The sequence below is a fragment of the Hyperolius riggenbachi genome, chromosome 9 (genome assembly GCF_040937935.1).
Source record: "Hyperolius riggenbachi isolate aHypRig1 chromosome 9, aHypRig1.pri, whole genome shotgun sequence".
Classification (NCBI taxonomy): domain Eukaryota; kingdom Metazoa; phylum Chordata; class Amphibia; order Anura; family Hyperoliidae; genus Hyperolius; species Hyperolius riggenbachi.
In genome coordinates, this window is record NC_090654.1 from 100,795,033 (window position 1) to 100,804,633 (window position 9,601).

Sequence of the window (9,601 nt, forward strand, 5' to 3'; positions counted from 1 at the left end):
CATTATAACACATTATAATGCATTTGCTCTCTCGCCTTGCAGTGCTGGGTCCCTGGTTCGAATCCCAGCCAGGGCACTATCTGCAAAAGAGTTTGTATGTTCTCTCCGTGTCTGCGTGGCACTCCGGTTTCCTCCCACATTCCAAAAAAACCATACGGATAAGTTAATTGGCTCCCCCTAAAATTGGCCCTAGACTACAGTACTTACACTACATAATATAGATTTATGACAATGGTAGGGATTAGATTGTGAGCTCCTTTGAGGGACAGTTAGTGAAAAGATATATATATACACTGTACAGCACTGCGTAATATGTTGGCGCTATATAAATACTAAATAATAATAAAATAAAAAAAATATGCAACTGACCCACTGTGAACCTAGCCTGAATCTGGAAAGATAAACTGAATGAAGCCTATGGTGGGCACATATGAAAAAGGCGCCTGGAAAAAAGGACACCGGATGTAGCTGATAAACATGATTTTGTTTATATAAGGGCACCGTATGTAGCTGATAAACATAATTTAGTTGATAAAAAGATGCCTCTTTGTGGCCAATGAGCATGATTCTGTTTGCAAAAGGCGCCAGATGTAGCCGTTATTAGAATATAACCTTAACCTTCCGCGGTGGTGCCTAACCTTAACCCCTCCGACCCCTAACCTTAAACCCTCATAGTGGTGCCCAACCTTAACCCATATGCACCATTTCCCCCCCACCCCCATATTGGTGCCTAACCTTAAACCATCCATAGTGGTGCCTAACCTTAAAGGATGCATGAGGCGAATAAAATAAAAACCACAGATTTACTTTCCTGGGGCTTTCTCCAAGCATACGTATAGTTGGGCGCCGGGAGAGCTGAATGACAGCTCTCCCTGCTGCAGCAAAACGCCCCAGCAGTGTTAAATACTATTCCCACCAGAGTTGTCGCAACCCGGAGGGAGATGTAATTCGCGGTCCGGCAGCCGCCGGAGCCCCGAATTAGCCTTACGTGCCCAGCATAGCATTATATTGCTGCTATGGGGCGCGTGGTTTCGCCACCCAGTGGTGAGGTCCGTGCACCGAAACCACCTGCTTCGTTCCTCCAGCCCCTAGAAGCCTATGTGTCCCTCACCGCAGCTCCGCTCTCTGCCAGTCTTCCGGGGTCCCCTCTGCATCGGTAGCCAACCTGGCTAAGTCGATGGCTTCTGCGCATGCACAGCCACACTCCTGTTGCCGGGAGCGCTGGTGATGGGAGCGTGACTGCTATCTGCGCAGCTGCACACATGCTGCGGAGGGGAGACGGGTGGAGAGTGGAGCTGCGGTGGGGGACACATAGGCTTCTAGGACCTGGAGGAAGCCCTAGGTATGTAAATCTGAGTTTTTATAATTTGCCTCATGATTGTTTCCAAGATGTATCTCCCTAAGGCCTCTTGCACACTGCAAGTGATTCCGATTCAGATTCCGCTTTTTAATCAGTTTTTACATCCGATTCAGATTCCGATTTGCAGTTTGCTCCCTGCACACTGCAAATCGGAATCTGAATCGGATGTAAAAACTGATTAAAAAGCGGAATCTGAATCGGAATCACTTGCAATGTGCAATAGGCCTAAGCCCACACAAGTTGCAGCTCTCCTGCGCTGTGTGCCGTTATACACAGTAATGTGTGGAGCCTTCAGCAGGGAAGTGAAGTGGGCATTCCTAGAGACCTGCTAGGGGAGAGGAACTGCCACTTCCTCCCCGCCCATATTCAACATCGGAGAATAAGGCTCAGCAGAATGGGGGGCGCTGGAATGTGCGGATGGTGCTGTGACATACGTCCCAGCACCACACATAAATCAAAAATGAAAATAAGTTAAAACATTTCCGGTTCAGGGGTACCCTACTGTATTATAGCCATAAACATTTCCATGATATAGCCATAATAAAATAACAGGTGCACTTTTCCCCACTTATAGCTGCAAATAACATGGAAGTCTATGGCAGTGCCACACAGGTGGCTCTGGTGCCCTTTTCAACTGATACAGGGCTTATTACCTCCTCCTGGGCGTCCTGATGCTTCTCATTGTCCCCAGGATTCCTCCTGTTCCCCATACCCAGTGCACTTCTTCTCCCAAACTCCCTGAAGTCCCACCAAGCAGCGCCTATTGATTCTGAACTGTATGCGCAAGTCTCGTACTGTATATGCACAGTGAAAGAAAGCTCTTATGGACGAGCACTTACTTTCGTTTTGCATGCATGGTTAGAAAATTGCGCCTGCACAGTTCTGAATCACCCAGCGTTGCTCGGGTGAACTTTCAGAAAAGTATTTGATCGAGTGATCCAGATAAATACTAAGAGGACCAGGAAACGGAAAGAACCCCCGAAGACAACAATCAGCATCAAGAGACCCAGGAGGAGGAATCTAGCCCACCATGGGCATTACTAATCCCCCCCCCAAGGGTATTTTAAGGTGTCATTACATGGCTGGATTTTTCATTTGGCAGACTCACTATCAGCAAATTTGCCAATAACCTCCTGACCTCAACATATACATTACTGTGAAAGGTAGTGCTTGGGATGATTAATGCTGGGAATACACCATACAATTTTCTGTTAGATTCTTCGGAGAATGGTCATTATCTCTGGTGCATTGACTTCTGTTTATCTCCTGCTGAGTAGAACAATGCCTAATTGCTGGGCAGATAGATGGTAAGATAGATACATTTCCAACATGTTGATCTTTATCTATCTGGCAGGTAAATCTAACAGAAAATTGTATAGTGTATTCCCAGCATTACTCCTATGCTTATTTTTAGATCAGGGTTTACTCCCTGTGCCATGGTCTATCTGGTCTATCTAGCCTATCTATCTTTGGAGGCGTTCAACACCGATGAAGTCACCTCTGCAGTCACCTCTGCAGTTTCGCTAGACAGTAAACCTGTAGTGCTGGTTAGGCACCTGCATGCTGAACAATTCGGTTTTGCTTGATGCTGTAATGTGCTCACTAGAGGTCACTGTGATGTAATTCCAACATGCAGGATTTGCCAGGGTTCAGGTATCAATGAGGTAGTAGGTAACCTACAGATTAGGATGCTGGCCTGTGGATCTGTGGGTCTTGTTAAATATGCATCAAATTGCATGTGGGAGTGGAAGTTTGTACTGGTTATGAGTTGTAATGACCTACTCTGTACATGTTACTATTCTAAGCCTTTATTACTTATGCTTATTGTGAACTCATAGTTTATGTATAAGACAGGCATAACTCCCAACGTTTTGAGATGAGAAAGAGGGACACTAAAGGTCACACACGTCAGATAAAAGTCTTTGGAAAATGAAAGATCACAGACCAATTTTACCCCCTTCCATGTAGTATGAGAGCCATACTCTACACAGTCTATTCTATGGAGCTGCACTCCCCATCAGATAGAAATTTTTGCAAGATCCTGCACACAAAGATGCTGTACACATGATGAAACAGATCAGTTCCTGCAAAAGATCCGTTCCTGCAAAATGCATTCAAAGCCTATGATGTCTGCAGATCTCATACACACCTTGTTTAATGGACCATCATCTGCAGATCAGACAATTATCTGCAGATCTGAAGATCCAACCTGGTGGATCTGATCTGCAGATAACTGTCCGTTAAACAAGTTGTGTATGAGATCTGCAGATATCATAGACTTTGAATGCATTTTGCAGGAACGGATCTTTTGCAGGAACTGATCTGTTTCATGTGTACAGCATCTTTGTGTGCAGAATCTTGCAAATATTTTTATCTGATGGGAAGTTCAGCTCCATAGAATAGACTGTGTAGAGTATGGCTCTCATACTACATAGAAGGGGGTAAAATTGGTCTGTGATCTTTCATTTTCCAAAGACTTTTATCTGACGTGTGTACCCACCTTTAAGCCATGCCCCTGATCACACCCCTGATCGTGCCCCCACCCCCCACCCCCACACACGCACGCACACACACTCATACACACTCATACACATACACACACATACACGTACACACACACACACAAACACTGATCCTTTCTCTCCTAGTTAATTTTCCTTCATATTAACATTTTAAATGTTTTTATATATTTTTCTAGAAGGGCCCTTCTATGGTATGTATGGAGAGGTGGTGTGGATTGGATGAGTGTATTGGGGGTATTTTATCCTTTTTATGACTCTTTTGAATAAAGAAGATGCAATTGATAGCGCGTGTCAGACCTATATATATTGTAATTTTGGTTCAAAACATTGAGGGTTTGAAGGATCCCTCCGTCTTACACGCTGCTTAACTGATAGGGAACCCCCTCCAGCGCATGATAATTAACCTGTCTCTTTTTCATATATCAATTTAAAGGCTGGGAATAAAGTTTAGAGTCAAACTCGCGAACTTGCAAATTTTCGCGAACTGCAATAGACTTCAATGGGGAGGCGAACTTTGAAAACTAGAAAACATCTATGCTGGCCAAAAAAGTGATGGAAAAGATGTTTCAAGGGTCTAACATCTGAATTTTTGCATGGGGGAGTGGGACAGACGCCAAAAGTCCCGGGGAAAAATCTGGATATTTTTTTTAAATTACTTTTTCTGCTTGCTGTTCAGTACCTTCATCGAGAATCTATTATGGAGGGCAAGTCTGCCATTGTGAGTGACCACGGGTAATGGCCAGGGAATCAGGGTTCGATTCCGGTCCGGAGTGGGAGCCTGAGAAACGGCTACCACCACACATCCAAGTAAGGACCCATTTTCTGTATAAGAAATGTACCTGCCCTGACCGTGCTTTGCAGACCAGGCATCTGTGGTCAAATGGACCCTTGACCCAGCGCAAGATGAACCAAATCGAAAGCATTTGCCAAGAATGTGTTATGGAGGGCAAGTCTGCCATTCATTCAACTGTGTGAAACTTTCGATGGTACTTTCTCAGTACTGCATCCAAGAGAGCAATGGGGAAAAGAATCGGCACCAGTTGCAGTAAAGGTCAGACACTCGGAAGGGGTTATGGCGACCACTAAATGTGCCTCCAGTACGTAGAAATGTCCAGCATACAAAGGAGAAAAGCAAACCGGGCACCAGTAGTTTGCAGGTCACCAATTTATTGCATCCCATCCATAGACAAACACAGGCAACAGATAGCTGGTCTAACAGCCGTTTCGCAAGCTTAGTTGCTGGTCTAACAGCCGTTTCGCAAGCTTAGTTGCTTGCTTCCTCAGAGACCCTCAGAGGAAGCAAGCAACTAAGCTTGCGAAACGGCTGTTAGACCAGCTATCTGTTGCCTGTGTTTGTCTATGGATGGGATGCAATAAATTGGTGACCTGCAAACTACTGGTGCCCGGTTTGCTTTTCTCCTTTGTATGCTGCTACTTTCTCAGTACCATGGTGACCACGGGTAATGGCCGGGGAATCTTGGTTCGATTTCGGTCCGGAGTGGGAGCCTAAGAAACGGCTACCACCACCATACATTCAAGGAATCAGCAGGCACACTGTGGGCAAAGGAGCAGGAACGGCTACCACACATCCAAGGAAGGCAGCAGGCATGGCATGCAAGTCCCGAGGTAGTGACCAAAAATAACAATACAGGAGGACTTTCGAGGCCCTGCTGTATATGAGACGAATCAACTTTAAATCCTTTAACGAGAATCTGTTATGGAGGGCAAGTCTGCCATCCATTCAAGCGAAAGGTATGCACTGACTGCCAGGTATAATACAATGTGCAGTCACAGATGCAGTGAAAGGTATGCAGTGACTGCAAACAGCTGTTTGTGTAGTGACAGCCGTGCTGGACTGGTGCGCACCATGACGAGAGTGCAGGTGATGGCGGTTTTGCAGCCCATATGGTCGCCGGGCTGAGGTAGCTGAATGACAGAACAGTGACTGTCCAGCTGATCAAATTTGGTCTGTCCACAATGAGGCAATGACCTTATTTTTGGTGTGCCACCCCCCGAGATACTCATATAGCCGGCGGTCATTGCTTCATATACCCACTGACTATATTATTGCCGTTTGTTTTTATGATGCACCCCCATGTAACTGTTACAATTGCACAGTCATTTTATTTATGTGTTATGGATTCTGCTGTAATTTATTATGTAAGTTATTATGCTATTTATGATTTATGCATAGCCTTACCGCTGTTTGTAAGTCTTTCATGACATTTTTGTAGTTTTGGTGCATCTTCGGGTGCTTGTATCTAGCGTTCCTCTGGCATTCCCCTTTTCTCTTTTGTTTCCCTTCCCCAGCTCCCTCCAAAAATTGTTTGCCTGAAGAAGCGGGACTGTTACCCGTGAAACGCGTTGCACTTTTGGAGCTCATAATAAATGTTACTTTAAACTTGAAGTAACCTGCCCGTTGTCTGGCCATTTTTTCAGAAGGGAGGTGAGTCCACCCACTGCCCCCTTTTTAACAATTTTAACTAATTTTACTCTACTTGGCGCCTCTGTTGTTATACCACATTACGTAGATATAGGTAGGTAGGTGCACTGAACAGGTGCAGTGATTGGGATTACAAATGTGCAGCTGCCTGTCACACACACAGATAGTCACTGAATGTGCTGGGCCTGGCAGTGGCACAGTATGAATTAAGGTGCCAAAGGCCAGCTGCGACTGACTGACAGGGCTGTGTGGGCCACACACACAAAAAAAAAAAAATAGATCACAAGAACAACATTAGCTCTCAACAGAGCTGTTGAGGGGTGCTTTTTTTAGCAATAAGAATCAGCAAGGAGCAAGCTAACAAGCCAACAAGAGCCTAACTAAGCTTTCCCTATAGCTCTCTCTGCAGCAGCAGCAGCTCTCCCTTCTCTAATTACTGCAGGCACACGAGTGAGTCCAATGCCTGACGCTGCCTGCCATTTATAAGGGGGGGGGGGGCTCCAGGAGGGAGTGTAGCCTGATTGGCTACAATGTGCCTGCTGACTGTGATGTAGAGGGTCAAAGTTGACCCTAGTGATGCACTATGGGGCGAATAGAACTTCCGCAAAAGTTTGCGGTTCTCCTCGAACCACAGAAGTTTGCCGGGAACCGTTCGCCGGTGAACAGTTCGGGCCATCTCTAGTAGAGAAATATATATATTTACATAGAGAGAGGATCAAAGTCCTGAAAGCCTGAAAGAGGGGCAAATGAGGAGAAAAGAGGGACAGGGCTCCCAAGGAGGGACTGTCCCTCCAATAGAGGGACAGTTGGGAGCTATGGCCAGGAAGCACACTTATCAGAATTGTGAAAATCCATGCGTCGCCCATTGATTTGAATGGCCTGCTAGGGATTCACTTGCCGTTTGCATTTTCCTATGATTCCCATGATCAAATTGGACAGCTCTCTGCTTTTTCCTGTACAGCATGCACTTTCCCAATTTTGCTGCATTTTAAAAAATCGCAAACAAGCATGGAAACTGCGATTGCGGAGCTAGTGCCACAAACCCGTAAAACACCCTTGAAATCAACGACAAGAGTGCTCCCAGCCTACAGGCCACAGTAGACACTCACACATTGTCAAGATCAAATTTTATCATCAATCTTTTTTATAATATCTTTATATCTTACATATAATAAAAATGTATGTAAAATAACCCTATAAACTGACTCTAGGGAGCGCATTTTTCCTTGCTGTTTGCTGAGGATACGCACTTGAGGTTTGATACTTTTACCTATGTTTAGCATAGCGCCTTCCCATTCCTACGTCCGTGTTGAAATTCTAGCGGCATCCACCAATAACCCTTTGTTAGCACTCGGGTAATCTTCAGTATTACTGAGCATGAACAAATCCGTACTGCGCATGCAGGTGTTACTTTAATACCTAAATGAGCATTGCTAAATAGCATACCGTAATAAAAAAGGCCTGAGTAGCATAACAGCGAAGTGCTATTGTGTGTTAATCTTTAATCTGGTATGTATGGATTGCTGCAACCATTCTACATTTCCAGGATGATATTTCAACCTGTAAAGAACCTGAAAAGATTTGGATTTAAAGGGAACCTAAACTGAGAAGGATATGGGTTTTTCTTTTTAAAAAAAATACCATTTGCCTGACTCTCCTGCTGATCCTGTGTCTCTAATACTTTTAGCCACAGCCCCTGAACAAGCATGCAGATCAGGTGCTCTGACTGAAGTCAGACTGAATTATCTGCATGCTTGTTTCAGTTGTGTGATTCAGCCGCTGCTGCAGCCAAAGAGAGCACAGGACTGCAGGGCAACTGGCATTGTTTAAAAGAAAACATCCATATCCCTCTCAGTTTAGGTTTCCTTTAATGCTTTTAATCTTGTCTCAAGTTCCTCCCATCTGATTCAATTACCGTATATACTCGCATATAAGCCAAATTTTTGAGCACAAAAAAAGTGCTCAAAAGTCCCCCTGTCGGCTTATGTGCAAGTCATAAACTTTTCAGTTGTGCACTCTCACCTTCTACAGTGCCCCGAGTGTAGCGTGCAGCCAACAGAGGGGAATAAATATTTATGAGCAGCCGGGATGAGCGGGAGGGTTTTGCCACTATAACCATCCTGAAGTCAGGGCTGAGACACACCCAGGGCCGGATTTCTGGCAAGGCCACATAGGCCATGGCCTAGGGCACCAGAAGTTTAGGGGCGGCTCAGTGAGGGGCAGGAAAGCTGTTCTATGCAGTCATCCCTATCTACAAGAACAGCTTTAACCTTTGAACTCTCTGTCCTGTACTTGTGCCATCCCTGAAAGATCTGTAAGCTCTATCCTGCAGGTATACATCAGTCTAACTCTCATGGTGACGCAATAGGTCCATCATTAATGAGATGACAAGCATAACATAAAATTTCAAAACATAACTTCTAATCTATACACGTATTACTAAAATAGCTATGTCTGACACCAATGATGGAAAGTAAGGCGAATTCTCATCGGGGCACACAGAGATAACAACCATACAGATGGTATAGTTGGCCTTGGGCGGTAAAAAGTACAAATCCGGCCCTGGACACACCAGAAAAGCTTCCCAAACACTAGAGGTTTCAAAAGCTCTTCCCAATGTAATGCTATGTTTTTGTTTTTTTTACAAAACCTCTTCGCTCCAGTGTGCATAGACACATAGGATAACATTAGCAGGAGGTTTCAAAAACTCAAAACGCTCAGAAAAACTCCCTGGTGTGCACCAGGCCTCAGAGTGGCTTGTGCAGCACCGCTCACTCTTGCAGCGATGAACGGTCAGAATGAGAGGAGACAGAGCGGGGGGCTTTGCAGGCACACTTGGAGTGAGAGTGTGTGTAAGCGCTGCACAGTTTTGCAATGATGAGTGGAGGAAGAGCGGGCAGTTTTTCAAAACACGCCGGTTGATGTGCAGCGCTGGGGCCCTGATACAGGGTGTGAAGTGTGTGACATCAGCTCTTTTTCATCCCTATGACGCCCTCTAGTGGCGTCAAGACTCTCGGTGGGGGAGCTTCAGGAGTCCGGACTTAGTCGCACGGCAGCCCTTGAAGTCATGCTGTACAACACTAGACAGCTGCGGGATGATCACGGGTGCATCTACTGCTCACAGGTTCCACTTCAGACGGATATGCATCTACTGACCCTGTGAGTACTCACGCTGCAAATGGACCTTGGGTGCATATAAATTTACTTAACCCTCCTGGCGGTCAATTAAAGCCGCCAGGGGGCAGCGCAGCACAATAATTTTTTTTTAAATCATGT